General features: G+C 51.6%; 34 non-coding genes across 34 annotated transcripts; 17 read left to right on the top strand and 17 right to left on the bottom strand.

Annotated features, from left to right (window-relative positions):
* The first annotated feature begins 608 nt into the window (after window positions 1-608).
* Trnar-acg (transfer RNA arginine (anticodon ACG)) lies at window positions 609-681 on the top strand. The gene has a single exon. It is a non-coding gene; the product is annotated as a tRNA-Arg (tRNA).
* A 590-nt stretch (window positions 682-1,271) lies between these two features.
* On the bottom strand, window positions 1,272-1,343 carry Trnad-guc (transfer RNA aspartic acid (anticodon GUC)). The gene has a single exon. It is a non-coding gene; the product is annotated as a tRNA-Asp (tRNA).
* Window positions 1,344-2,075: 732 nt separating this feature from the next.
* Trnar-acg (transfer RNA arginine (anticodon ACG)) lies at window positions 2,076-2,148 on the top strand. The gene has a single exon. It is a non-coding gene; the product is annotated as a tRNA-Arg (tRNA).
* Window positions 2,149-2,738: 590 nt separating this feature from the next.
* Trnad-guc (transfer RNA aspartic acid (anticodon GUC)) lies at window positions 2,739-2,810 on the bottom strand. Its single transcript has one exon. It is a non-coding gene; the product is annotated as a tRNA-Asp (tRNA).
* Window positions 2,811-3,541: 731 nt separating this feature from the next.
* Window positions 3,542-3,614, top strand: Trnar-acg (transfer RNA arginine (anticodon ACG)). The gene has a single exon. It is a non-coding gene; the product is annotated as a tRNA-Arg (tRNA).
* A 590-nt stretch (window positions 3,615-4,204) lies between these two features.
* On the bottom strand, window positions 4,205-4,276 carry Trnad-guc (transfer RNA aspartic acid (anticodon GUC)). Its single transcript has one exon. It is a non-coding gene; the product is annotated as a tRNA-Asp (tRNA).
* A 731-nt stretch (window positions 4,277-5,007) lies between these two features.
* On the top strand, window positions 5,008-5,080 carry Trnar-acg (transfer RNA arginine (anticodon ACG)). The gene has a single exon. It is a non-coding gene; the product is annotated as a tRNA-Arg (tRNA).
* A 590-nt stretch (window positions 5,081-5,670) lies between these two features.
* Trnad-guc (transfer RNA aspartic acid (anticodon GUC)) lies at window positions 5,671-5,742 on the bottom strand. The gene has a single exon. It is a non-coding gene; the product is annotated as a tRNA-Asp (tRNA).
* Window positions 5,743-6,474: 732 nt separating this feature from the next.
* Trnar-acg (transfer RNA arginine (anticodon ACG)) lies at window positions 6,475-6,547 on the top strand. The gene has a single exon. It is a non-coding gene; the product is annotated as a tRNA-Arg (tRNA).
* Window positions 6,548-7,137: 590 nt separating this feature from the next.
* Window positions 7,138-7,209, bottom strand: Trnad-guc (transfer RNA aspartic acid (anticodon GUC)). The gene has a single exon. It is a non-coding gene; the product is annotated as a tRNA-Asp (tRNA).
* Window positions 7,210-7,940: 731 nt separating this feature from the next.
* On the top strand, window positions 7,941-8,013 carry Trnar-acg (transfer RNA arginine (anticodon ACG)). Its single transcript has one exon. It is a non-coding gene; the product is annotated as a tRNA-Arg (tRNA).
* Window positions 8,014-8,603: 590 nt separating this feature from the next.
* On the bottom strand, window positions 8,604-8,675 carry Trnad-guc (transfer RNA aspartic acid (anticodon GUC)). Its single transcript has one exon. It is a non-coding gene; the product is annotated as a tRNA-Asp (tRNA).
* A 732-nt stretch (window positions 8,676-9,407) lies between these two features.
* Trnar-acg (transfer RNA arginine (anticodon ACG)) lies at window positions 9,408-9,480 on the top strand. The gene has a single exon. It is a non-coding gene; the product is annotated as a tRNA-Arg (tRNA).
* Window positions 9,481-10,070: 590 nt separating this feature from the next.
* Trnad-guc (transfer RNA aspartic acid (anticodon GUC)) lies at window positions 10,071-10,142 on the bottom strand. Its single transcript has one exon. It is a non-coding gene; the product is annotated as a tRNA-Asp (tRNA).
* Window positions 10,143-10,873: 731 nt separating this feature from the next.
* Window positions 10,874-10,946, top strand: Trnar-acg (transfer RNA arginine (anticodon ACG)). Its single transcript has one exon. It is a non-coding gene; the product is annotated as a tRNA-Arg (tRNA).
* A 590-nt stretch (window positions 10,947-11,536) lies between these two features.
* On the bottom strand, window positions 11,537-11,608 carry Trnad-guc (transfer RNA aspartic acid (anticodon GUC)). The gene has a single exon. It is a non-coding gene; the product is annotated as a tRNA-Asp (tRNA).
* A 731-nt stretch (window positions 11,609-12,339) lies between these two features.
* Window positions 12,340-12,412, top strand: Trnar-acg (transfer RNA arginine (anticodon ACG)). Its single transcript has one exon. It is a non-coding gene; the product is annotated as a tRNA-Arg (tRNA).
* A 590-nt stretch (window positions 12,413-13,002) lies between these two features.
* On the bottom strand, window positions 13,003-13,074 carry Trnad-guc (transfer RNA aspartic acid (anticodon GUC)). The gene has a single exon. It is a non-coding gene; the product is annotated as a tRNA-Asp (tRNA).
* Window positions 13,075-13,806: 732 nt separating this feature from the next.
* Trnar-acg (transfer RNA arginine (anticodon ACG)) lies at window positions 13,807-13,879 on the top strand. Its single transcript has one exon. It is a non-coding gene; the product is annotated as a tRNA-Arg (tRNA).
* Window positions 13,880-14,469: 590 nt separating this feature from the next.
* Window positions 14,470-14,541, bottom strand: Trnad-guc (transfer RNA aspartic acid (anticodon GUC)). Its single transcript has one exon. It is a non-coding gene; the product is annotated as a tRNA-Asp (tRNA).
* Window positions 14,542-15,273: 732 nt separating this feature from the next.
* On the top strand, window positions 15,274-15,346 carry Trnar-acg (transfer RNA arginine (anticodon ACG)). The gene has a single exon. It is a non-coding gene; the product is annotated as a tRNA-Arg (tRNA).
* Window positions 15,347-15,936: 590 nt separating this feature from the next.
* On the bottom strand, window positions 15,937-16,008 carry Trnad-guc (transfer RNA aspartic acid (anticodon GUC)). Its single transcript has one exon. It is a non-coding gene; the product is annotated as a tRNA-Asp (tRNA).
* Window positions 16,009-16,739: 731 nt separating this feature from the next.
* Window positions 16,740-16,812, top strand: Trnar-acg (transfer RNA arginine (anticodon ACG)). The gene has a single exon. It is a non-coding gene; the product is annotated as a tRNA-Arg (tRNA).
* Window positions 16,813-17,402: 590 nt separating this feature from the next.
* On the bottom strand, window positions 17,403-17,474 carry Trnad-guc (transfer RNA aspartic acid (anticodon GUC)). Its single transcript has one exon. It is a non-coding gene; the product is annotated as a tRNA-Asp (tRNA).
* A 732-nt stretch (window positions 17,475-18,206) lies between these two features.
* Trnar-acg (transfer RNA arginine (anticodon ACG)) lies at window positions 18,207-18,279 on the top strand. Its single transcript has one exon. It is a non-coding gene; the product is annotated as a tRNA-Arg (tRNA).
* A 590-nt stretch (window positions 18,280-18,869) lies between these two features.
* On the bottom strand, window positions 18,870-18,941 carry Trnad-guc (transfer RNA aspartic acid (anticodon GUC)). The gene has a single exon. It is a non-coding gene; the product is annotated as a tRNA-Asp (tRNA).
* Window positions 18,942-19,672: 731 nt separating this feature from the next.
* Trnar-acg (transfer RNA arginine (anticodon ACG)) lies at window positions 19,673-19,745 on the top strand. The gene has a single exon. It is a non-coding gene; the product is annotated as a tRNA-Arg (tRNA).
* A 590-nt stretch (window positions 19,746-20,335) lies between these two features.
* Window positions 20,336-20,407, bottom strand: Trnad-guc (transfer RNA aspartic acid (anticodon GUC)). Its single transcript has one exon. It is a non-coding gene; the product is annotated as a tRNA-Asp (tRNA).
* A 732-nt stretch (window positions 20,408-21,139) lies between these two features.
* Window positions 21,140-21,212, top strand: Trnar-acg (transfer RNA arginine (anticodon ACG)). The gene has a single exon. It is a non-coding gene; the product is annotated as a tRNA-Arg (tRNA).
* Window positions 21,213-21,802: 590 nt separating this feature from the next.
* On the bottom strand, window positions 21,803-21,874 carry Trnad-guc (transfer RNA aspartic acid (anticodon GUC)). The gene has a single exon. It is a non-coding gene; the product is annotated as a tRNA-Asp (tRNA).
* A 732-nt stretch (window positions 21,875-22,606) lies between these two features.
* On the top strand, window positions 22,607-22,679 carry Trnar-acg (transfer RNA arginine (anticodon ACG)). Its single transcript has one exon. It is a non-coding gene; the product is annotated as a tRNA-Arg (tRNA).
* Window positions 22,680-23,269: 590 nt separating this feature from the next.
* On the bottom strand, window positions 23,270-23,341 carry Trnad-guc (transfer RNA aspartic acid (anticodon GUC)). The gene has a single exon. It is a non-coding gene; the product is annotated as a tRNA-Asp (tRNA).
* Window positions 23,342-24,072: 731 nt separating this feature from the next.
* On the top strand, window positions 24,073-24,145 carry Trnar-acg (transfer RNA arginine (anticodon ACG)). Its single transcript has one exon. It is a non-coding gene; the product is annotated as a tRNA-Arg (tRNA).
* A 590-nt stretch (window positions 24,146-24,735) lies between these two features.
* Window positions 24,736-24,807, bottom strand: Trnad-guc (transfer RNA aspartic acid (anticodon GUC)). The gene has a single exon. It is a non-coding gene; the product is annotated as a tRNA-Asp (tRNA).
* Between the last annotated feature and the right edge of the window lie 66 nt (window positions 24,808-24,873).

The raw sequence follows: 24,873 nt of genomic DNA, 5'->3' as shown, positions 1-24,873 counted from the left end.
GGACCGCGGTCTCCCGCGTGACAGGCGGGGATACTAACCACTATACTACCGAGGAAGACGCAGCTAGTGTCTCGAATACACAATTATGTAACTCAAATAGCTGATACATCTGAAAACTAGCCTCCTGTTGCTGTCACAGAGTGCTGCTACGAAATAAAATTATGCTCACCGTGAGGCTCGAATTCACAATCCCGGCATTGCTCACGGCTACTGCTTATAGGTACCGTGGGCTAACCAACTGCGCCACTGGGACTACAACCCAGTGCTCTCAGTTTGCGCTATTCACTTTGCTGTAAACCAGTGGTGCACACAGAAACATATGATCGCCACCTGATGCCATACGAATGCTTCGTGCTATTCTTGTTTCATATGCTACGCTTACATGCACATCAACGGGCTCTGGTCGTCGAGAAAACGCAGCAAATAGCGCGCCTTGCCTTCCGCTACCTGTCGAACAGTGAACGCAGATGTGTGGCAAGCTCTAAGCTCTGCAGCGCACTGTGGCCACGCAGCTGAACGAGAGCTACCTTCCTTGGGAGCTTGCTGAGCCATGGAGAACACGTGTCTTAGCGAAGTGCCCTTGTCTAGTAATCGAAACTGCTGCCAGTGGCTCTGTGGCGCAACGGATAACGCGTCTGACTACGGATCAGAAGATTCCAGGTTCGAATCCTGGCAGAGTCGGTATTTTGTTAGTTGCGACGCGTAGCTGGGCAGTGGATTTCGTATGTCGCCGCATCGTGGAGTGCTTTGTTTCTCCTGTGCATCTCGCAGCTGCATGTCGACGCGATCGTGGTAAATATCGCTGCCTGCAAGCGTCAGCGTAGCGTCAGTCGAGCAAAGTCGAGACAAGTCAAGCTGAGAGCTGTACGAGATGATACGCAACTAAGGACAGGCGTGTGAAAGCGACGCAGGCAACATTTTCCAAGTGTCCCTCTTCACTTAGCGAAGAGACAGAGCATCAACGCACAGCGGAGTGGCGCAGTGGAAGCGTGCTGGGCCCATAACCCAGAGGTCCGTTGATCGAAACCACGCTCTGCTAAAATTATTTTATTTGCAGACTGTGCCGAGCTCGATTATTACGCCCAGAGCGACTGCTGGGGTGTTTTGATTCAGATTCAACAGCAAACCTCGTAATTCTCCTCGTGTGAAGAATGCGAGAACCACTTCCTAAATTGTAGCTTTTGTTTATGTTTTTGCACCACCTATACTCCTTGATCTTCCGACCCACGCACGAGCAACACTCTAGCAGGTTTGTGAGATAAAAATCGCATCTCCCCGGCGGGGAATCGAACCCCGGTCTCCCGCGTGACAGGCGGGGATACTAACCACTATACTACCGAGGATGAGCTGTAGGCAGTTGCCAGTGTGATAGACACATGGTGCTAATAGCCGCCAACGTCCTTCACTAAGTTCGGCGGGTGATAGTGCTGCAACTAAAAATCGGATATGCCGCCTGGCGGGGAATCGGACCGCGGTCTCCCGCGTGACAGGCGGGGATACTAACCACTATACTACCGAGGAAGACGCAGCTAGTGTCTCGAATACACAATTATGTAACTCAAATAGCTGATACATCTGAAAACTAGCCTCCTGTTGCTGTCACAGAATGCTGCTACGAAATAAAATTATGCTCACCGTGAGGCTCGAATTCACAATCCCGGCATTGCTCACGGCTACTGCTTATAGGTACCGTGGGCTAACCAACTGCGCCACTGGGACTACAACCCAGTGCTCTCAGTTTGCGCTATTCACTTTGCTGTAAACCAGTGGTGCACACAGAAACATATGATCGCCACCTGATGCCATACGAATGCTTCGTGCTATTCTTGTTTCATATGCTACGCTTACATGCACATCAACGGGCTCTGGTCGTCGAGAAAACGCAGCAAATAGCGCGCCTTGCCTTCCGCTACCTGTCGAACAGTGAACGCAGATGTGTGGCAAGCTCTAAGCTCTGCAGGCGCACTGTGGCCACGCAGCTGAACGAGAGCTACCTTCCTTGGGAGCTTGCTGAGCCATGGAGAACACGTGTCTTAGCGAAGTGCCCTTGTCTAGTAATCGAAACTGCTGCCAGTGGCTCTGTGGCGCAACGGATAACGCGTCTTACTACGGATCAGAAGATTCCAGGTTCGAATCCTGGCAGAGTCGGTATTTTGTTAGTTGCGACGCGTAGCTGGGCAGTGGATTTCGTATGTCGCCGCATCGTGGAGTGCTTTGTTACTCCTGTGCATCTCGCAGCTGCATGTCGACGCGATCGTGGTAAATATCGCTGCCTGCAAGCGTCAGCGTAGCGTCAGTCGAGCAAAGTCGAGACAAGTCAAGCTGAGAGCTGTACGAGATGATACGCAACTAAGGACAGGCGTGTGAAAGCGACGCAGGCAACACTTTCCAAGTGTCCCTCTTCACTTAGCGAAGAGACAGAGCATCAACGCACAGCAGAGTGGCGCAGTGGAAGCGTGCTGGGCCCATAACCCAGAGGTCCGTTGATCGAAACCACGCTCTGCTAAAATTATTTTATTTGCAGACTGTGCCGAGCTCGATTATTACGCCCAGAGCGACTGCTGGGGTGTTTTGATTCAGATTCAACAGCAAACCTCGTAATTCTCCTCGTGTGAAGAATGCGAGAACCACTTCCTAAATTGTAGCTTTTGTTTATGTTTTTGCACCACCTATACTCCTTGATCTTCCGACCCACGCACGAGCAACACTCTAGCAGGTTTGTGAGATAAAAATCGCATCTCCCCGGCGGGGAATCGAACCCCGGTTTCCCGCGTGACAGGCGGGGATACTAACCACTATACTACCGAGGATGAGCTGTAGGCAGTTGCCAGTGTGATAGACACATGGTGCTAATAGCCGCCAACGTCCTTCACTAAGTTCGGCGGGTGATAGTGCTGCAACTAAAAATCGGATATGCCGCCTGGCGGGGAATCGGACCGCGGTCTCCCGCGTGACAGGCGGGGATACTAACCACTATACTACCGAGGAAGACGCAGCTAGTGTCTCGAATACACAATTATGTAACTCAAATAGCTGATACATCTGAAAACTAGCCTCCTGTTGCTGTCACAGAGTGCTGCTACGAAATAAAATTATGCTCACCGTGAGGCTCGAATTCACAATCCCGGCATTGCTCACGGCTACTGCTTATAGGTACCGTGGGCTAACCAACTGCGCCACTGGGACTACAACCCAGTGCTCTCAGTTTGCGCTATTCACTTTGCTGTAAACCAGTGGTGCACACAGAAACATATGATCGCCACCTGATGCCATACGAATGCTTCGTGCTATTCTTGTTTCATATGCTACGCTTACATGCACATCAACGGGCTCTGGTCGTCGAGAAAACGCAGCAAATAGCGCGCCTTGCCTTCCGCTACCTGTCGAACAGTGAACGCAGATGTGTGGCAAGCTCTAAGCTCTGCAGCGCACTGTGGCCACGCAGCTGAACGAGAGCTACCTTCCTTGGGAGCTTGCTGAGCCATGGAGAACACGTGTCTTAGCGAAGTGCCCTTGTCTAGTAATCGAAACTGCTGCCAGTGGCTCTGTGGCGCAACGGATAACGCGTCTGACTACGGATCAGAAGATTCCAGGTTCGAATCCTGGCAGAGTCGGTATTTTGTTAGTTGCGACGCGTAGCTGGGCAGTGGATTTCGTATGTCGCCGCATCGTGGAGTGCTTTGTTTCTCCTGTGCATCTCGCAGCTGCATGTCGACGCGATCGTGGTAAATATCGCTGCCTGCAAGCGTCAGCGTAGCGTCAGTCGAGCAAAGTCGAGACAAGTCAAGCTGAGAGCTGTACGAGATGATACGCAACTAAGGACAGGCGTGTGAAAGCGACGCAGGCAACATTTTCCAAGTGTCCCTCTTCACTTAGCGAAGAGACAGAGCGTCAACGCACAGCAGAGTGGCGCAGTGGAAGCGTGCTGGGCCCATAACCCAGAGGTCCGTTGATCGAAACCACGCTCTGCTAAAATTATTTTATTTGCAGACTGTGCCGAGCTCGATTATTACGCCCAGAGCGACTGCTGGGGTGTTTTGATTCAGATTCAACAGCAAACCTCGTAATTCTCCTCGTGTGAAGAATGCGAGAACCACTTCCTAAATTGTAGCTTTTGTTTATGTTTTTGCACCACCTATACTCCTTGATCTTCCGACCCACGCACGAGCAACACTCTAGCAGGTTTGTGAGATAAAAATCGCATCTCCCCGGCGGGGAATCGAACCCCGGTCTCCCGCGTGACAGGCGGGGATACTAACCACTATACTACCGAGGATGAGCTGTAGGCAGTTGCCAGTGTGATAGACACATGGTGCTAATAGCCGCCAACGTCCTTCACTAAGTTCGGCGGGTGATAGTGCTGCAACTAAAAATCGGATATGCCGCCTGGCGGGGAATCGGACCGCGGTCTCCCGCGTGACAGGCGGGGATACTAACCACTATACTACCGAGGAAGACGCAGCTAGTGTCTCGAATACACAATTATGTAACTCAAATAGCTGATACATCTGAAAACTAGCCTCCTGTTGCTGTCACAGAATGCTGCTACGAAATAAAATTATGCTCACCGTGAGGCTCGAATTCACAATCCCGGCATTGCTCACGGCTACTGCTTATAGGTACCGTGGGCTAACCAACTGCGCCACTGGGACTACAACCCAGTGCTCTCAGTTTGCGCTATTCACTTTGCTGTAAACCAGTGGTGCACACAGAAACATATGATCGCCACCTGATGCCATACGAATGCTTCGTGCTATTCTTGTTTCATATGCTACGCTTACATGCACATCAACGGGCTCTGGTCGTCGAGAAAACGCAGCAAATAGCGCGCCTTGCCTTCCGCTACCTGTCGAACAGTGAACGCAGATGTGTGGCAAGCTCTAAGCTCTGCAGCGCACTGTGGCCACGCAGCTGAACGAGAGCTACCTTCCTTGGGAGCTTGCTGAGCCATGGAGAACACGTGTCTTAGCGAAGTGCCCTTGTCTAGTAATCGAAACTGCTGCCAGTGGCTCTGTGGCGCAACGGATAACGCGTCTGACTACGGATCAGAAGATTCCAGGTACGAATCCTGGCAGAGTCGGTATTTTGTTAGTTGCGACGCGTAGCTGGGCAGTGGATTTCGTATGTCGCCGCATCGTGGAGTGCTTTGTTTCTCCTGTGCATCTCGCAGCTGCATGTCGACGCGATCGTGGTAAATATCGCTGCCTGCAAGCGTCAGCGTAGCGTCAGTCGAGCAAAGTCGAGACAAGTCAAGCTGAGAGCTGTACGAGATGATACGCAACTAAGGACAGGCGTGTGAAAGCGACGCAGGCAACATTTTCCAAGTGTCCCTCTTCACTTAGCGAAGAGACAGAGCGTCAACGCACAGCAGAGTGGCGCAGTGGAAGCGTGCTGGGCCCATAACCCAGAGGTCCGTTGATCGAAACCACGCTCTGCTAAAATTATTTTATTTGCAGACTGTGCCGAGCTCGATTATTACGCCCAGAGCGACTGCTGGGGTGTTTTGATTCAGATTCAACAGCAAACCTCGTAATTCTCCTCGTGTGAAGAATGCGAGAACCACTTCCTAAATTGTAGCTTTTGTTTATGTTTTTGCACCACCTATACTCCTTGATCTTCCGACCCACGCACGAGCAACACTCTAGCAGGTTTGTGAGATAAAAATCGCATCTCCCCGGCGGGGAATCGAACCCCGGTCTCCCGCGTGACAGGCGGGGATACTAACCACTATACTACCGAGGATGAGCTGTAGGCAGTTGCCAGTGTGATAGACACATGGTGCTAATAGCCGCCAACGTCCTTCACTAAGTTCGGCGGGTGATAGTGCTGCAACTAAAAATCGGATATGCCGCCTGGCGGGGAATCGGACCGCGGTCTCCCGCGTGACAGGCGGGGATACTAACCACTATACTACCGAGGAAGACGCAGCTAGTGTCTCGAATACACAATTATGTAACTCAAATAGCTGATACATCTGAAAACTAGCCTCCTGTTGCTGTCACAGAATGCTGCTACGAAATAAAATTATGCTCACCGTGAGGCTCGAATTCACAATCCCGGCATTGCTCACGGCTACTGCTTATAGGTACCGTGGGCTAACCAACTGCGCCACTGGGACTACAACCCAGTGCTCTCAGTTTGCGCTATTCACTTTGCTGTAAACCAGTGGTGCACACAGAAACATATGATCGCCACCTGATGCCATACGAATGCTTCGTGCTATTCTTGTTTCATATGCTACGCTTACATGCACATCAACGGGCTCTGGTCGTCGAGAAAACGCAGCAAATAGCGCGCCTTGCCTTCCGCTACCTGTCGAACAGTGAACGCAGATGTGTGGCAAGCTCTAAGCTCTGCAGGCGCACTGTGGCCACGCAGCTGAACGAGAGCTACCTTCCTTGGGAGCTTGCTGAGCCATGGAGAACACGTGTCTTAGCGAAGTGCCCTTGTCTAGTAATCGAAACTGCTGCCAGTGGCTCTGTGGCGCAACGGATAACGCGTCTTACTACGGATCAGAAGATTCCAGGTTCGAATCCTGGCAGAGTCGGTATTTTGTTAGTTGCGACGCGTAGCTGGGCAGTGGATTTCGTATGTCGCCGCATCGTGGAGTGCTTTGTTACTCCTGTGCATCTCGCAGCTGCATGTCGACGCGATCGTGGTAAATATCGCTGCCTGCAAGCGTCAGCGTAGCGTCAGTCGAGCAAAGTCGAGACAAGTCAAGCTGAGAGCTGTACGAGATGATACGCAACTAAGGACAGGCGTGTGAAAGCGACGCAGGCAACACTTTCCAAGTGTCCCTCTTCACTTAGCGAAGAGACAGAGCATCAACGCACAGCAGAGTGGCGCAGTGGAAGCGTGCTGGGCCCATAACCCAGAGGTCCGTTGATCGAAACCACGCTCTGCTAAAATTATTTTATTTGCAGACTGTGCCGAGCTCGATTATTACGCCCAGAGCGACTGCTGGGGTGTTTTGATTCAGATTCAACAGCAAACCTCGTAATTCTCCTCGTGTGAAGAATGCGAGAACCACTTCCTAAATTGTAGCTTTTGTTTATGTTTTTGCACCACCTATACTCCTTGATCTTCCGACCCACGCACGAGCAACACTCTAGCAGGTTTGTGAGATAAAAATCGCATCTCCCCGGCGGGGAATCGAACCCCGGTTTCCCGCGTGACAGGCGGGGATACTAACCACTATACTACCGAGGATGAGCTGTAGGCAGTTGCCAGTGTGATAGACACATGGTGCTAATAGCCGCCAACGTCCTTCACTAAGTTCGGCGGGTGATAGTGCTGCAACTAAAAATCGGATATGCCGCCTGGCGGGGAATCGGACCGCGGTCTCCCGCGTGACAGGCGGGGATACTAACCACTATACTACCGAGGAAGACGCAGCTAGTGTCTCGAATACACAATTATGTAACTCAAATAGCTGATACATCTGAAAACTAGCCTCCTGTTGCTGTCACAGAGTGCTGCTACGAAATAAAATTATGCTCACCGTGAGGCTCGAATTCACAATCCCGGCATTGCTCACGGCTACTGCTTATAGGTACCGTGGGCTAACCAACTGCGCCACTGGGACTACAACCCAGTGCTCTCAGTTTGCGCTATTCACTTTGCTGTAAACCAGTGGTGCACACAGAAACATATGATCGCCACCTGATGCCATACGAATGCTTCGTGCTATTCTTGTTTCATATGCTACGCTTACATGCACATCAACGGGCTCTGGTCGTCGAGAAAACGCAGCAAATAGCGCGCCTTGCCTTCCGCTACCTGTCGAACAGTGAACGCAGATGTGTGGCAAGCTCTAAGCTCTGCAGCGCACTGTGGCCACGCAGCTGAACGAGAGCTACCTTCCTTGGGAGCTTGCTGAGCCATGGAGAACACGTGTCTTAGCGAAGTGCCCTTGTCTAGTAATCGAAACTGCTGCCAGTGGCTCTGTGGCGCAACGGATAACGCGTCTGACTACGGATCAGAAGATTCCAGGTTCGAATCCTGGCAGAGTCGGTATTTTGTTAGTTGCGACGCGTAGCTGGGCAGTGGATTTCGTATGTCGCCGCATCGTGGAGTGCTTTGTTTCTCCTGTGCATCTCGCAGCTGCATGTCGACGCGATCGTGGTAAATATCGCTGCCTGCAAGCGTCAGCGTAGCGTCAGTCGAGCAAAGTCGAGACAAGTCAAGCTGAGAGCTGTACGAGATGATACGCAACTAAGGACAGGCGTGTGAAAGCGACGCAGGCAACACTTTCCAAGTGTCCCTCTTCACTTAGCGAAGAGACAGAGCATCAACGCACAGCAGAGTGGCGCAGTGGAAGCGTGCTGGGCCCATAACCCAGAGGTCCGTTGATCGAAACCACGCTCTGCTAAAATTATTTTATTTGCAGACTGTGCCGAGCTCGATTATTACGCCCAGAGCGACTGCTGGGGTGTTTTGATTCAGATTCAACAGCAAACCTCGTAATTCTCCTCGTGTGAAGAATGCGAGAACCACTTCCTAAATTGTAGCTTTTGTTTATGTTTTTGCACCACCTATACTCCTTGATCTTCCGACCCACGCACGAGCAACACTCTAGCAGGTTTGTGAGATAAAAATCGCATCTCCCCGGCGGGGAATCGAACCCCGGTCTCCCGCGTGACAGGCGGGGATACTAACCACTATACTACCGAGGATGAGCTGTAGGCAGTTGCCAGTGTGATAGACACATGGTGCTAATAGCCGCCAACGTCCTTCACTAAGTTCGGCGGGTGATAGCGCTGCAACTAAAAATCGGATATGCCGCCTGGCGGGGAATCGGACCGCGGTCTCCCGCGTGACAGGCGGGGATACTAACCACTATACTACCGAGGAAGACGCAGCTAGTGTCTCGAATACACAATTATGTAACTCAAATAGCTGATACATCTGAAAACTAGCCTCCTGTTGCTGTCACAGAATGCTGCTACGAAATAAAATTATGCTCACCGTGAGGCTCGAATTCACAATCCCGGCATTGCTCACGGCTACTGCTTATAGGTACCGTGGGCTAACCAACTGCGCCACTGGGACTACAACCCAGTGCTCTCAGTTTGCGCTATTCACTTTGCTGTAAACCAGTGGTGCACACAGAAACATATGATCGCCACCTGATGCCATACGAATGCTTCGTGCTATTCTTGTTTCATATGCTACGCTTACATGCACATCAACGGGCTCTGGTCGTCGAGAAAACGCAGCAAATAGCGCGCCTTGCCTTCCGCTACCTGTCGAACAGTGAACGCAGATGTGTGGCAAGCTCTAAGCTCTGCAGGCGCACTGTGGCCACGCAGCTGAACGAGAGCTACCTTCCTTGGGAGCTTGCTGAGCCATGGAGAACACGTGTCTTAGCGAAGTGCCCTTGTCTAGTAATCGAAACTGCTGCCAGTGGCTCTGTGGCGCAACGGATAACGCGTCTTACTACGGATCAGAAGATTCCAGGTTCGAATCCTGGCAGAGTCGGTATTTTGTTAGTTGCGACGCGTAGCTGGGCAGTGGATTTCGTATGTCGCCGCATCGTGGAGTGCTTTGTTACTCCTGTGCATCTCGCAGCTGCATGTCGACGCGATCGTGGTAAATATCGCTGCCTGCAAGCGTCAGCGTAGCGTCAGTCGAGCAAAGTCGAGACAAGTCAAGCTGAGAGCTGTACGAGATGATACGCAACTAAGGACAGGCGTGTGAAAGCGACGCAGGCAACACTTTCCAAGTGTCCCTCTTCACTTAGCGAAGAGACAGAGCATCAACGCACAGCAGAGTGGCGCAGTGGAAGCGTGCTGGGCCCATAACCCAGAGGTCCGTTGATCGAAACCACGCTCTGCTAAAATTATTTTATTTGCAGACTGTGCCGAGCTCGATTATTACGCCCAGAGCGACTGCTGGGGTGTTTTGATTCAGATTCAACAGCAAACCTCGTAATTCTCCTCGTGTGAAGAATGCGAGAACCACTTCCTAAATTGTAGCTTTTGTTTATGTTTTTGCACCACCTATACTCCTTGATCTTCCGACCCACGCACGAGCAACACTCTAGCAGGTTTGTGAGATAAAAATCGCATCTCCCCGGCGGGGAATCGAACCCCGGTTTCCCGCGTGACAGGCGGGGATACTAACCACTATACTACCGAGGATGAGCTGTAGGCAGTTGCCAGTGTGATAGACACATGGTGCTAATAGCCGCCAACGTCCTTCACTAAGTTCGGCGGGTGATAGTGCTGCAACTAAAAATCGGATATGCCGCCTGGCGGGGAATCGGACCGCGGTCTCCCGCGTGACAGGCGGGGATACTAACCACTATACTACCGAGGAAGACGCAGCTAGTGTCTCGAATACACAATTATGTAACTCAAATAGCTGATACATCTGAAAACTAGCCTCCTGTTGCTGTCACAGAGTGCTGCTACGAAATAAAATTATGCTCACCGTGAGGCTCGAATTCACAATCCCGGCATTGCTCACGGCTACTGCTTATAGGTACCGTGGGCTAACCAACTGCGCCACTGGGACTACAACCCAGTGCTCTCAGTTTGCGCTATTCACTTTGCTGTAAACCAGTGGTGCACACAGAAACATATGATCGCCACCTGATGCCATACGAATGCTTCGTGCTATTCTTGTTTCATATGCTACGCTTACATGCACATCAACGGGCTCTGGTCGTCGAGAAAACGCAGCAAATAGCGCGCCTTGCCTTCCGCTACCTGTCGAACAGTGAACGCAGATGTGTGGCAAGCTCTAAGCTCTGCAGCGCACTGTGGCCACGCAGCTGAACGAGAGCTACCTTCCTTGGGAGCTTGCTGAGCCATGGAGAACACGTGTCTTAGCGAAGTGCCCTTGTCTAGTAATCGAAACTGCTGCCAGTGGCTCTGTGGCGCAACGGATAACGCGTCTGACTACGGATCAGAAGATTCCAGGTTCGAATCCTGGCAGAGTCGGTATTTTGTTAGTTGCGACGCGTAGCTGGGCAGTGGATTTCGTATGTCGCCGCATCGTGGAGTGCTTTGTTTCTCCTGTGCATCTCGCAGCTGCATGTCGACGCGATCGTGGTAAATATCGCTGCCTGCAAGCGTCAGCGTAGCGTCAGTCGAGCAAAGTCGAGACAAGTCAAGCTGAGAGCTGTACGAGATGATACGCAACTAAGGACAGGCGTGTGAAAGCGACGCAGGCAACACTTTCCAAGTGTCCCTCTTCACTTAGCGAAGAGACAGAGCATCAACGCACAGCAGAGTGGCGCAGTGGAAGCGTGCTGGGCCCATAACCCAGAGGTCCGTTGATCGAAACCACGCTCTGCTAAAATTATTTTATTTGCAGACTGTGCCGAGCTCGATTATTACGCCCAGAGCGACTGCTGGGGTGTTTTGATTCAGATTCAACAGCAAACCTCGTAATTCTCCTCGTGTGAAGAATGCGAGAACCACTTCCTAAATTGTAGCTTTTGTTTATGTTTTTGCACCACCTATACTCCTTGATCTTCCGACCCACGCACGAGCAACACTCTAGCAGGTTTGTGAGATAAAAATCGCATCTCCCCGGCGGGGAATCGAACCCCGGTTTCCCGCGTGACAGGCGGGGATACTAACCACTATACTACCGAGGATGAGCTGTAGGCAGTTGCCAGTGTGATAGACACATGGTGCTAATAGCCGCCAACGTCCTTCACTAAGTTCGGCGGGTGATAGTGCTGCAACTAAAAATCGGATATGCCGCCTGGCGGGGAATCGGACCGCGGTCTCCCGCGTGACAGGCGGGGATACTAACCACTATACTACCGAGGAAGACGCAGCTAGTGTCTCGAATACACAATTATGTAACTCAAATAGCTGATACATCTGAAAACTAGCCTCCTGTTGCTGTCACAGAGTGCTGCTACGAAATAAAATTATGCTCACCGTGAGGCTCGAATTCACAATCCCGGCATTGCTCACGGCTACTGCTTATAGGTACCGTGGGCTAACCAACTGCGCCACTGGGACTACAACCCAGTGCTCTCAGTTTGCGCTATTCACTTTGCTGTAAACCAGTGGTGCACACAGAAACATATGATCGCCACCTGATGCCATACGAATGCTTCGTGCTATTCTTGTTTCATATGCTACGCTTACATGCACATCAACGGGCTCTGGTCGTCGAGAAAACGCAGCAAATAGCGCGCCTTGCCTTCCGCTACCTGTCGAACAGTGAACGCAGATGTGTGGCAAGCTCTAAGCTCTGCAGCGCACTGTGGCCACGCAGCTGAACGAGAGCTACCTTCCTTGGGAGCTTGCTGAGCCATGGAGAACACGTGTCTTAGCGAAGTGCCCTTGTCTAGTAATCGAAACTGCTGCCAGTGGCTCTGTGGCGCAACGGATAACGCGTCTGACTACGGATCAGAAGATTCCAGGTTCGAATCCTGGCAGAGTCGGTATTTTGTTAGTTGCGACGCGTAGCTGGGCAGTGGATTTCGTATGTCGCCGCATCGTGGAGTGCTTTGTTTCTCCTGTGCATCTCGCAGCTGCATGTCGACGCGATCGTGGTAAATATCGCTGCCTGCAAGCGTCAGCGTAGCGTCAGTCGAGCAAAGTCGAGACAAGTCAAGCTGAGAGCTGTACGAGATGATACGCAACTAAGGACAGGCGTGTGAAAGCGACGCAGGCAACACTTTCCAAGTGTCCCTCTTCACTTAGCGAAGAGACAGAGCATCAACGCACAGCAGAGTGGCGCAGTGGAAGCGTGCTGGGCCCATAACCCAGAGGTCCGTTGATCGAAACCACGCTCTGCTAAAATTATTTTATTTGCAGACTGTGCCGAGCTCGATTATTACGCCCAGAGCGACTGCTGGGGTGTTTTGATTCAGATTCAACAGCAAACCTCGTAATTCTCCTCGTGTGAAGAATGCGAGAACCACTTCCTAAATTGTAGCTTTTGTTTATGTTTTTGCACCACCTATACTCCTTGATCTTCCGACCCACGCACGAGCAACACTCTAGCAGGTTTGTGAGATAAAAATCGCATCTCCCCGGCGGGGAATCGAACCCCGGTCTCCCGCGTGACAGGCGGGGATACTAACCACTATACTACCGAGGATGAGCTGTAGGCAGTTGCCAGTGTGATAGACACATGGTGCTAATAGCCGCCAACGTCCTTCACTAAGTTCGGCGGGTGATAGCGCTGCAACTAAAAATCGGATATGCCGCCTGGCGGGGAATCGGACCGCGGTCTCCCGCGTGACAGGCGGGGATACTAACCACTATACTACCGAGGAAGACGCAGCTAGTGTCTCGAATACACAATTATGTAACTCAAATAGCTGATACATCTGAAAACTAGCCTCCTGTTGCTGTCACAGAATGCTGCTACGAAATAAAATTATGCTCACCGTGAGGCTCGAATTCACAATCCCGGCATTGCTCACGGCTACTGCTTATAGGTACCGTGGGCTAACCAACTGCGCCACTGGGACTACAACCCAGTGCTCTCAGTTTGCGCTATTCACTTTGCTGTAAACCAGTGGTGCACACAGAAACATATGATCGCCACCTGATGCCATACGAATGCTTCGTGCTATTCTTGTTTCATATGCTACGCTTACATGCACATCAACGGGCTCTGGTCGTCGAGAAAACGCAGCAAATAGCGCGCCTTGCCTTCCGCTACCTGTCGAACAGTGAACGCAGATGTGTGGCAAGCTCTAAGCTCTGCAGGCGCACTGTGGCCACGCAGCTGAACGAGAGCTACCTTCCTTGGGAGCTTGCTGAGCCATGGAGAACACGTGTCTTAGCGAAGTGCCCTTGTCTAGTAATCGAAACTGCTGCCAGTGGCTCTGTGGCGCAACGGATAACGCGTCTGACTACGGATCAGAAGATTCCAGGTTCGAATCCTGGCAGAGTCGGTATTTTGTTAGTTGCGACGCGTAGCTGGGCAGTGGATTTCGTATGTCGCCGCATCGTGGAGTGCTTTGTTTCTCCTGTGCATCTCGCAGCTGCATGTCGACGCGATCGTGGTAAATATCGCTGCCTGCAAGCGTCAGCGTAGCGTCAGTCGAGCAAAGTCGAGACAAGTCAAGCTGAGAGCTGTACGAGATGATACGCAACTAAGGACAGGCGTGTGAAAGCGACGCAGGCAACATTTTCCAAGTGTCCCTCTTCACTTAGCGAAGAGACAGAGCGTCAACGCACAGCAGAGTGGCGCAGTGGAAGCGTGCTGGGCCCATAACCCAGAGGTCCGTTGATCGAAACCACGCTCTGCTAAAATTATTTTATTTGCAGACTGTGCCGAGCTCGATTATTACGCCCAGAGCGACTGCTGGGGTGTTTTGATTCAGATTCAACAGCAAACCTCGTAATTCTCCTCGTGTGAAGAATGCGAGAACCACTTCCTAAATTGTAGCTTTTGTTTATGTTTTTGCACCACCTATACTCCTTGATCTTCCGACCCACGCACGAGCAACACTCTAGCAGGTTTGTGAGATAAAAATCGCATCTCCCCGGCGGGGAATCGAACCCCGGTCTCCCGCGTGACAGGCGGGGATACTAACCACTATACTACCGAGGATGAGCTGTAGGCAGTTGCCAGTGTGATAGACACATGGTGCTAATAGCCGCCAACGTCCTTCACTAAGTTCGGCGGGTGATAGTGCTGCAACTAAAAATCGGATATGCCGCCTGGCGGGGAATCGGACCGCGGTCTCCCGCGTGACAGGCGGGGATACTAACCACTATACTACCGAGGAAGACGCAGCTAGTGTCTCGAATACACAATTATGTAACTCAAATAGCTGATACATCTGAAAACTAGCCTCCTGTTGCTGTCACAGAATGCTGCTACGAAATAAAATTATGCTCACCGTGAGGCTCGAATTCACAATCCCGGCATTGCTCACGGCTACTGCTTATAGGTACCGTGGGCTAACCAACTGCGCCACTGGGACTACAACCCAGTGCTCTCAGTTTGCGCTATTCACTTTGCTGTAAACCAGTGGTGCACACAGAAACATATGATCGCCACCTGATGCCATACGAATGCTTCGTGCTATTCTTGTTTCATATGCTACGCTTACATGCACATCAACGGGCTCTGGTCGTCGAGAAAACGCAGCAAATAGCGCGCCTTGCCTTCCGCTACCTGTCGAACAGTGAACGCAGATGTGTGGCAAGCTCTAAGCTCTGCAGGCGCACTGTGGCCACGCAGCTGAACGAGAGCTACCTTCCTTGGGAGCTTGCTGAGCCATGGAGAACACGTGTCTTAGCGAAGTGCCCTTGTCTAGTAATCGAAACTGCTGCCAGTGGCTCTGTGGCGCAACGGATAACGCGTCTTACTACGGATCAGAAGATTCCAGGTTCGAATCCTGGCAGAGTCGGTATTTTGTTAGTTGCGACGCGTAGCTGGGCAGTGGATTTCGTATGTCGCCGCATCGTGGAGTGCTTTGTTACTCCTGTGCATCTCGCAGCTGCATGTCGACGCGATCGTGGTAAATATCGCTGCCTGCAAGCGTCAGCGTAGCGTCAGTCGAGCAAAGTCGAGACAAGTCAAGCTGAGAGCTGTACGAGATGATACGCAACTAAGGACAGGCGTGTGAAAGCGACGCAGGCAACACTTTCCAAGTGTCCCTCTTCACTTAGCGAAGAGACAGAGCATCAACGCACAGCAGAGTGGCGCAGTGGAAGCGTGCTGGGCCCATAACCCAGAGGTCCGTTGATCGAAACCACGCTCTGCTAAAATTATTTTATTTGCAGACTGTGCCGAGCTCGATTATTACGCCCAGAGCGACTGCTGGGGTGTTTTGATTCAGATTCAACAGCAAACCTCGTAATTCTCCTCGTGTGAAGAATGCGAGAACCACTTCCTAAATTGTAGCTTTTGTTTATGTTTTTGCACCACCTATACTCCTTGATCTTCCGACCCACGCACGAGCAACACTCTAGCAGGTTTGTGAGATAAAAATCGCATCTCCCCGGCGGGGAATCGAACCCCGGTTTCCCGCGTGACAGGCGGGGATACTAACCACTATACTACCGAGGATGAGCTGTAGGCAGTTGCCAGTGTGATAGACACATGGTGCTAATAGCCGCCAACGTCCTTCACTAAGTTCGGCGGGTGATAGTGCTGCAACTAAAAATCGGATATGCCGCCTGGCGGGGAATCGGACCGCGGTCTCCCGCGTGACAGGCGGGGATACTAACCACTATACTACCGAGGAAGACGCAGCTAGTGTCTCGAATACACAATTATGTAACTCAAATAGCTGATACATCTGAAAACTAGCCTCCTGTTGCTGTCACAGAGTGCTGCTACGAAATAAAATTATGCTCACCGTGAGGCTCGAATTCACAATCCCGGCATTGCTCACGGCTACTGCTTATAGGTACCGTGGGCTAACCAACTGCGCCACTGGGACTACAACCCAGTGCTCTCAGTTTGCGCTATTCACTTTGCTGTAAACCAGTGGTGCACACAGAAACATATGATCGCCACCTGATGCCATACGAATGCTTCGTGCTATTCTTGTTTCATATGCTACGCTTACATGCACATCAACGGGCTCTGGTCGTCGAGAAAACGCAGCAAATAGCGCGCCTTGCCTTCCGCTACCTGTCGAACAGTGAACGCAGATGTGTGGCAAGCTCTAAGCTCTGCAGCGCACTGTGGCCACGCAGCTGAACGAGAGCTACCTTCCTTGGGAGCTTGCTGAGCCATGGAGAACACGTGTCTTAGCGAAGTGCCCTTGTCTAGTAATCGAAACTGCTGCCAGTGGCTCTGTGGCGCAACGGATAACGCGTCTGACTACGGATCAGAAGATTCCAGGTTCGAATCCTGGCAGAGTCGGTATTTTGTTAGTTGCGACGCGTAGCTGGGCAGTGGATTTCGTATGTCGCCGCATCGTGGAGTGCTTTGTTTCTCCTGTGCATCTCGCAGCTGCATGTCGACGCGATCGTGGTAAATATCGCTGCCTGCAAGCGTCAGCGTAGCGTCAGTCGAGCAAAGTCGAGACAAGTCAAGCTGAGAGCTGTACGAGATGATACGCAACTAAGGACAGGCGTGTGAAAGCGACGCAGGCAACACTTTCCAAGTGTCCCTCTTCACTTAGCGAAGAGACAGAGCATCAACGCACAGCAGAGTGGCGCAGTGGAAGCGTGCTGGGCCCATAACCCAGAGGTCCGTTGATCGAAACCACGCTCTGCTAAAATTATTTTATTTGCAGACTGTGCCGAGCTCGATTATTACGCCCAGAGCGACTGCTGGGGTGTTTTGATTCAGATTCAACAGCAAACCTCGTAATTCTCCTCGTGTGAAGAATGCGAGAACCACTTCCTAAATTGTAGCTTTTGTTTATGTTTTTGCACCACCTATACTCCTTGATCTTCCGACCCACGCACGAGCAACACTCTAGCAGGTTTGTGAGATAAAAATCGCATCTCCCCGGCGGGGAATCGAACCCCGGTCTCCCGCGTGACAGGCGGGGATACTAACCACTATACTACCGAGGATGAGCTGTAGGCAGTTGCCAGTGTGATAGACACATGGTGCTAATAGCCGCCAACGTCCTTCACTAAGTTCGGCGGGTGATAGCGCTGCAACTAAAAATCGGATATGCCGCCTGGCGGGGAATCGGACCGCGGTCTCCCGCGTGACAGGCGGGGATACTAACCACTATACTACCGAGGAAGACGCAGCTAGTGTCTCGAATACACAATTATGTAACTCAAATAGCTGATACATCTGAAAACTAGCCTCCTGTTGCTGTCACAGAATGCTGCTACGAAATAAAATTATGCTCACCGTGAGGCTCGAATTCACAATCCCGGCATTGCTCACGGCTACTGCTTATAGGTACCGTGGGCTAACCAACTGCGCCACTGGGACTACAACCCAGTGCTCTCAGTTTGCGCTATTCACTTTGCTGTAAACCAGTGGTGCACACAGAAACATATGATCGCCACCTGATGCCATACGAATGCTTCGTGCTATTCTTGTTTCATATGCTACGCTTACATGCACATCAACGGGCTCTGGTCGTCGAGAAAACGCAGCAAATAGCGCGCCTTGCCTTCCGCTACCTGTCGAACAGTGAACGCAGATGTGTGGCAAGCTCTAAGCTCTGCAGGCGCACTGTGGCCACGCAGCTGAACGAGAGCTACCTTCCTTGGGAGCTTGCTGAGCCATGGAGAACACGTGTCTTAGCGAAGTGCCCTTGTCTAGTAATCGAAACTGCTGCCAGTGGCTCTGTGGCGCAACGGATAACGCGTCTTACTACGGATCAGAAGATTCCAGGTTCGAATCCTGGCAGAGTCGGTATTTTGTTAGTTGCGACGCGTAGCTGGGCAGTGGATTTCGTATGTCGCCGCATCGTGGAGTGCTTTGTTACTCCTGTGCATCTCGCAGCTGCATGTCGACGCGATCGTGGTAAATATCGCTGCCTGCAAGCGTCAGCGTAGCGTCAGTCGAGCAAAGTCGAGACAAGTCAAGCTGAGAGCTGTACGAGATGATACGCAACTAAGGACAGGCGTGTGAAAGCGACGCAGGCAACACTTTCCAAGTGTCCCTCTTCACTTAGCGAAGAGACAGAGCATCAACGCACAGCAGAGTGGCGCAGTGGAAGCGTGCTGGGCCCATAACCCAGAGGTCCGTTGATCGAAACCACGCTCTGCTAAAATTATTTTATTTGCAGACTGTGCCGAGCTCGATTATTACGCCCAGAGCGACTGCTGGGGTGTTTTGATTCAGATTCAACAGCAAACCTCGTAATTCTCCTCGTGTGAAGAATGCGAGAACCACTTCCTAAATTGTAGCTTTTGTTTATGTTTTTGCACCACCTATACTCCTTGATCTTCCGACCCACGCACGAGCAACACTCTAGCAGGTTTGTGAGATAAAAATCGCATCTCCCCGGCGGGGAATCGAACCCCGGTTTCCCGCGTGACAGGCGGGGATACTAACCACTATACTACCGAGGATGAGCTGTAGGCAGTTGCCAGTGTGATAGACACATGGTGCTAATAGCCGCCAACGTCCTTCACTAAGTTCGGCGGGTGATAGTGCTGCAACTAAAAATCGGATATGCCGCCTGGCGGGGAATCGGACCGCGGTCTCCCGCGTGACAGGCGGGGATACTAACCACTATACTACCGAGGAAGACGCAGCTAGTGTCTCGAATACACAATTATGTAACTCAAATAGCTGATACATCTGAAAACTAGCCTCCTGTTGCTGTCACAGAGTGCTGCTACGAAATAAAATTATGCTCACCGTGAGGCTCGAATTCACAATCCCGGCATTGCTCACGGCTACTGCTTATAGGTACCGTGGGCTAACCAACTGCGCCACTGGGACTACAACCCAGTGCTCTCAGTTTGCGCTATTCACTTTGCTGTAAACCAGTGGTGCACACAGAAACATATGATCGCCACCTGATGCCATACGAATGCTTCGTGCTATTCTTGTTTCATATGCTACGCTTACATGCACATCAACGGGCTCTGGTCGTCGAGAAAACGCAGCAAATAGCGCGCCTTGCCTTCCGCTACCTGTCGAACAGTGAACGCAGATGTGTGGCAAGCTCTAAGCTCTGCAGCGCACTGTGGCCACGCAGCTGAACGAGAGCTACCTTCCTTGGGAGCTTGCTGAGCCATGGAGAACACGTGTCTTAGCGAAGTGCCCTTGTCTAGTAATCGAAACTGCTGCCAGTGGCTCTGTGGCGCAACGGATAACGCGTCTGACTACGGATCAGAAGATTCCAGGTTCGAATCCTGGCAGAGTCGGTATTTTGTTAGTTGCGACGCGTAGCTGGGCAGTGGATTTCGTATGTCGCCGCATCGTGGAGTGCTTTGTTTCTCCTGTGCATCTCGCAGCTGCATGTCGACGCGATCGTGGTAAATATCGCTGCCTGCAAGCGTCAGCGTAGCGTCAGTCGAGCAAAGTCGAGACAAGTCAAGCTGAGAGCTGTACGAGATGATACGCAACTAAGGACAGGCGTGTGAAAGCGACGCAGGCAACACTTTCCAAGTGTCCCTCTTCACTTAGCGAAGAGACAGAGCATCAACGCACAGCAGAGTGGCGCAGTGGAAGCGTGCTGGGCCCATAACCCAGAGGTCCGTTGATCGAAACCACGCTCTGCTAAAATTATTTTATTTGCAGACTGTGCCGAGCTCGATTATTACGCCCAGAGCGACTGCTGGGGTGTTTTGATTCAGATTCAACAGCAAACCTCGTAATTCTCCTCGTGTGAAGAATGCGAGAACCACTTCCTAAATTGTAGCTTTTGTTTATGTTTTTGCACCACCTATACTCCTTGATCTTCCGACCCACGCACGAGCAACACTCTAGCAGGTTTGTGAGATAAAAATCGCATCTCCCCGGCGGGGAATCGAACCCCGGTCTCCCGCGTGACAGGCGGGGATACTAACCACTATACTACCGAGGATGAGCTGTAGGCAGTTGCCAGTGTGATAGACACATGGTGCTAATAGCCGCCAACGTCCTTCACTAAGTTCGGCGGGTGATAGCGCTGCAACTAAAAATCGGATATGCCGCCTGGCGGGGAATCGGACCGCGGTCTCCCGCGTGACAGGCGGGGATACTAACCACTATACTACCGAGGAAGACGCAGCTAGTGTCTCGAATACACAATTATGTAACTCAAATAGCTGATACATCTGAAAACTAGCCTCCTGTTGCTGTCACAGAATGCTGCTACGAAATAAAATTATGCTCACCGTGAGGCTCGAATTCACAATCCCGGCATTGCTCACGGCTACTGCTTATAGGTACCGTGGGCTAACCAACTGCGCCACTGGGACTACAACCCAGTGCTCTCAGTTTGCGCTATTCACTTTGCTGTAAACCAGTGGTGCACACAGAAACATATGATCGCCACCTGATGCCATACGAATGCTTCGTGCTATTCTTGTTTCATATGCTACGCTTACATGCACATCAACGGGCTCTGGTCGTCGAGAAAACGCAGCAAATAGCGCGCCTTGCCTTCCGCTACCTGTCGAACAGTGAACGCAGATGTGTGGCAAGCTCTAAGCTCTGCAGGCGCACTGTGGCCACGCAGCTGAACGAGAGCTACCTTCCTTGGGAGCTTGCTGAGCCATGGAGAACACGTGTCTTAGCGAAGTGCCCTTGTCTAGTAATCGAAACTGCTGCCAGTGGCTCTGTGGCGCAACGGATAACGCGTCTTACTACGGATCAGAAGATTCCAGGTTCGAATCCTGGCAGAGTCGGTATTTTGTTAGTTGCGACGCGTAGCTGGGCAGTGGATTTCGTATGTCGCCGCATCGTGGAGTGCTTTGTTACTCCTGTGCATCTCGCAGCTGCATGTCGACGCGATCGTGGTAAATATCGCTGCCTGCAAGCGTCAGCGTAGCGTCAGTCGAGCAAAGTCGAGACAAGTCAAGCTGAGAGCTGTACGAGATGATACGCAACTAAGGACAGGCGTGTGAAAGCGACGCAGGCAACATTTTCCAAGTGTCCCTCTTCACTTAGCGAAGAGACAGAGCGTCAACGCACAGCAGAGTGGCGCAGTGGAAGCGTGCTGGGCCCATAACCCAGAGGTCCGTTGATCGAAACCACGCTCTGCTAAAATTATTTTATTTGCAGACTGTGCCGAGCTCGATTATTACGCCCAGAGCGACTGCTGGGGTGTTTTGGTTCAGATTCAACAGCAAACCTCGTAATTCTCCTCGTGTGAAGAATGCGAGAACCACTTCCTAAATTGTAGCTTTTGTTTATGTTTTTGCACCACCTATACTCCTTGATCTTCCGACCCACGCACGAGCAACACTCTAGCAGGTTTGTGAGATAAAAATCGCATCTCCCCGGCGGGGAATCGAACCCCGGTCTCCCGCGTGACAGGCGGGGATACTAACCACTATACTACCGAGGATGAGCTGTAGGCAGTTGCCAGTGTGATAGACACATGGTGCTAATAGCCGCCAACGTCCTTCACTAAGTTCGGCGGGTGATAGTGCTGCAACTAAAAATCGGATATGCCGCCTGGCGGGGAATCGGACCGCGGTCTCCCGCGTGACAGGCGGGGATACTAACCACTATACTACCGAGGAAGACGCAGCTAGTGTCTCGAATACACAATTATGTAACTCAAATAGCTGATACATCTGAAAACTAGCCTCCTGTTGCTGTCACAGAATGCTGCTACGAAATAAAATTATGCTCACCGTGAGGCTCGAATTCACAATCCCGGCATTGCTCACGGCTACTGCTTATAGGTACCGTGGGCTAACCAACTGCGCCACTGGGACTACAACCCAGTGCTCTCAGTTTGCGCTATTCACTTTGCTGTAAACCAGTGGTGCACACAGAAACATATGATCGCCACCTGATGCCATACGAATGCTTCGTGCTATTCTTGTTTCATATGCTACGCTTACATGCACATCAACGGGCTCTGGTCGTCGAGAAAACGCAGCAAATAGCACGCCTTGCCTTCCGCTACCTGTCGAACAGTGAACGCAGATGTGTGGCAAGCTCTAAGCTCTGCAGGCGCACTGTGGCCACGCAGCTGAACGAGAGCTACCTTCTTCGGGAGCTTGCTGAGCCATGGAGAACACGTGTCTTAGCGAAGTGCCCTTGTCTAGTAATCGAAACTGCTGCCAGTGGCTCTGTGGCGCAACGGATAACGCGTCTTACTACGGATCAGAAGATTCCAGGTTCGAATCCTGGCAGAGTCGGTATTTTGTTAGTTGCGACGCGTAGCTGGGCAGTGGATTTCGTATGTCGCCGCATCGTGGAGTGCTTTGTTACTCCTGTGCATCTCGCAGCTGCATGTCGACGCGATCGTGGTAAATATCGCTGCCTGCAAGCGTCAGCGTAGCGTCAGTCGAGCAAAGTCGAGACAAGTCAAGCTGAGAGCTGTACGAGATGATACGCAACTAAGGACAGGCGTGTGAAAGCGACGCAGGCAACATTTTCCAAGTGTCCCTCTTCACTTAGCGAAGAGACAGAGCGTCAACGCACAGCAGAGTGGCGCAGTGGAAGCGTGCTGGGCCCATAACCCAGAGGTCCGTTGATCGAAACCACGCTCTGCTAAAATTATTTTATTTGCAGACTGTGCCGAGCTCAATTATTACGCCCAGAGCGACTGCTGGGGTGTTTTGATTCAGATTCAACAGCAAACCTCGTAATTCTCCTCGTGTGAAGAATGCGAGAACCACTTCCTAAATTGTAGCTTTTGTTTATGTTTTTGCACCACCTATACTCCTTGATCTTCCGACCCACGCACGAGCAACACTCTAGCAGGTTTGTGAGATAAAAATCGCATCTCCCCGGCGGGGAATCGAACCCCGGTCTCCCGCGTGACAGGCGGGGATACTAACCACTATACTACCGAGGATGAGCTGTAGGCAGTTGCCAGTGTGATAGACACATGGTGCTAATAGCCGCCAACGTCCTTCACTAAGTTCGGCGGGTGATAGTGCTGCAACTAAAAATCGGATATGCCGCCTGGCGGGGAATCGGACCGCGGTCTCCCGCGTGACAGGCGGGGATACTAACCACTATACTACCGAGGAAGACGCAGCTAGTGTCTCGAATACACAATTATGTAACTCAAATAGCTGATACATCTGAAAACTAGCCTCCTGTTGCTGTCACAGAATGCTGCTACGAAATAAAATTATGCTCACCGTGAGGCTCGAATTCACAATCCCGGCATTGCTCACGGCTACTGCTTATAGGTACCGTGGGCTAACCAACTGCGCCACTGGGACTACAACCCAGTGCTCTCAGTTTGCGCTATTCACTTTGCTGTAAACCAGTGGTGCACACAGAAACATATGATCGCCACCTGATGCCATACGAATGCTTCGTGCTATTCTTGTTTCATATGCTACGCTTACATGCACATCAACGGGCTCTGGTCGTCGAGAAAACGCAGCAAATAGCGCGCCTTGCCTTCCGCTACCTGTCGAACAGTGAACGCAGATGTGTGGCAAGCTCTAAGCTCTGCAGCGCACTGTGGCCACGCAGCTGAACGAGAGCTACCTTCCTTGGGAGCTTGCTGAGCCATGGAGAACACGTGTCTTAGCGAAGTGCCCTTGTCTAGTAATCGAAACTGCTGCCAGTGGCTCTGTGGCGCAACGGATAACGCGTCTGACTACGGATCAGAAGATTCCAGGTTCGAATCCTGGCAGAGTCGGTATTTTGTTAGTTGCGACGTGTAGCTGGGCAGTGGATTTCGTATGTCGCCGCATCGTGGAGTGCTTTGTTACTCCTGTGCATCTCGCAGCTGCATGTCGACGCGATCGTGGTAAATATCGCTGCCTGCAAGCGTCAGCGTAGCGTCAGTCGAGCAAAGTCGAGACAAGTCAAGCTGAGAGCTGTACGAGATGATACGCAACTAAGGACAGGCGTGTGAAAGCGACGCAGGCAACACTTTCCAAGTGTCCCTCTTCACTTAGCGAAGAGACAGAGCATCAACGCACAGCAGAGTGGCGCAGTGGAAGCGTGCTGGGCCCATAACCCAGAGGTCCGTTGATCGAAACCACGCTCTGCTAAAATTATTTTATTTGCAGACTGTGCCGAGCTCGATTATTACGCCCAGAGCGACTGCTGGGGTGTTTTGATTCAGATTCAACAGCAAACCTCGTAATTCTCCTCGTGTGAAGAATGCGAGAACCACTTCCTAAATTGTAGCTTTTGTTTATGTTTTTGCACCACCTATACTCCTTGATCTTCCGACCCACGCACGAGCAACACTCTAGCAGGTTTGTGAGATAAAAATCGCATCTCCCCGGCGGGGAATCGAACCCCGGTCTCCCGCGTGACAGGCGGGGATACTAACCACTATACTACCGAGGATGAGCTGTAGGCAGTTGCCAGTGTGATAGACACATGGTGCTAATAGCCGCCAACGTCCTTCACTAA

Source organism: Schistocerca gregaria, chromosome 8, assembly GCF_023897955.1.
Source record: "Schistocerca gregaria isolate iqSchGreg1 chromosome 8, iqSchGreg1.2, whole genome shotgun sequence".
NCBI lineage: Eukaryota > Metazoa > Arthropoda > Insecta > Orthoptera > Acrididae > Schistocerca > Schistocerca gregaria.
This window is presented reverse-complemented; position numbering and strand designations above follow the sequence as displayed.